At 36.1% G+C, this 2,060-nt stretch overlaps 1 pseudogene; it reads right to left on the minus strand.

Moving 5' to 3' along the window:
• Positions 1-308: 308 nt before the first annotated feature.
• On the minus strand, positions 309-1,825 carry LOC107019392 (annotated as a pseudogene).
• Between the last annotated feature and the right edge of the window lie 235 nt (positions 1,826-2,060).

Raw genomic sequence — 2,060 nt, forward strand, 5'->3', positions numbered from 1 at the left:
GTCCATGATATTGGCGACCACCTCTTTGGACTCCTTGAGTAGCTTAACACTTTTTTGAGCCTATTGCGTTTCTCAGCAATCAAAACGATTCATTCAGCATTCTTTCAATACCACAACCATAAGGTGCCTTCAGATCCTGAATGATGTCGTCTTACATCTCCTTTTTAATCATGTCTCAAAACTTGAGACTTGGTGAGGAGCATGGATCATGTTTTGCAGTTTTGGAGCCTTAAGTGTGTGAGGAGTGATCCATATGCCTTATATGTTCTCTTTTCTTACAAATGGCTAGTGATCAATGGGGACTGGAGTCATGGTTCATAACAACTCATGTCGCATTCTATCTGGAGTGGTATTAAAAATGGAAAAATCTTTCCAAAATTATTCTTCATTTTTGATCTTTTGAGAGTCTTTCCTGAATAAGTTCCCAGAATCAGTTCAATGGTTTTTGAATCAAACTTCCCATTGACGTTACATGTACCCAATGAATAAGTCCATGTGAATTTCCTGTGTTTTGCTTTTGTCTCATAGAATTCCTTGAAGACTTGTACACACTTAACCATTTCCACAAGGAGACTCAAATAATAAGATTTATGACTTTGCCAGAACCTACTTGTAAGAGCTGTGACAGTCAAATCAATTCCAGGATTCAGGTTGTTGCTGAGATATTCTTGAAAATTGTTCTGATTTTCCGTAGCCAAAGTCATGTCTGTCACCATTCCCACCATCTTTGATGTAAACTGTCCACCATATAGTTATATTAGCTTTGCTATGATAAGCCTTTCGTGGTCATCATAGGCACTTTTATCAAAGAGCAACCGATGAGAAAGCTTCTTCCCCCAGAACTCCGCAAAAAGGTCTTTGTCATTAATGTATACGAGAATCTTGACTCCCTTATCTGAGGTCTCCTCATTAGCATCATCACTGAGTTTTTCAGTGCCACCTGTTTTATAAATATTATCACAATTGGAAGCAAGGAGCTCTACACTTGAACAACCAGATACAATCTTGTTAGAGAAGAACTCAACTGCCTCCTTGAGAGCCTTATGAAAGAGAGTGTTTTATTAGCAAAATAGTTAGTAACATAAGCCATATTGCACTTTCTCTAAAAGTAAATATATGGATAGCAAGTGTCGTTTTGCTCACGGTTTGGCAGGTACGGATGCAATTTCTTTCTTATTTCTGGTGTAGTGATATATGATATCAATGTATACACTGAGATTGCTGAAGGTCGATGATTTATGATTGATTTGGATTGCTGCAATTGTTTGTTCTGCTTGGTTAGATTTTATTTAAGTGAAAGTGCAAGTCGATAAGCATATTAAGGTTGCCTTTATCTTTTCTGGTGGACAACAACTTATCTTATCATCTATCAATGTTTATAATGAGATTTCTTAGTATTGATGATTTACATTGATTTTTTGCTTGCTGGATTGCTATGTGAAAGTCAAGAAACGTCAAATGTAGCTCAAGTTGTAATACATTTGTGAGAATTAGTTCACAACCTCGTATGCTTGCACCAGATTATGCTATAAGTTGTGTATGTTTCAACACACATTTAAACATTTCACAGAAGTGTAGGAATGGAAAGCAACTCAAATTTGCAATATCAATTGTAAATTCAAGCCTTAATCAATTTCTTCTCGACTAAGATGAACCACAGATGCAGTAAAAACTCATCAAGTGGCTTAATTGTTGTCGACACTTTCTCAGATGAGTTGGAAGTGTTTTCTTGTTTATCCACTTGAATATCTCTTTTCTGATCTGTAACTTCTGTTCTTGTATCCTCTTGTGTATTAAAAATAGTTTGAGCTTGAGAGCTTGTCATTATAACCAAGGGAGTATGTGGCCTTAAAGCCAACTGTGAAGTCTCAGAATAATGGTCTCCCTCATCTTAAGTCAAGAGAATCTAAGAACATATATGTTAAAATTAAATATAATGAATCAGTGGATTCTCCACTTTTTTCTTCCTTTCAGGACTCATAGTAAATTTGGACAAAAGCTTTGTATGTTTTTGCTTCATTGCAGGGAAACATGGGTTTCTTTGTTCTTTTTCTCCTCTG

Source organism: Solanum pennellii, chromosome 5 (assembly GCF_001406875.1).
Source record: "Solanum pennellii chromosome 5, SPENNV200".
Lineage (NCBI taxonomy): Eukaryota > Viridiplantae > Streptophyta > Magnoliopsida > Solanales > Solanaceae > Solanum > Solanum pennellii.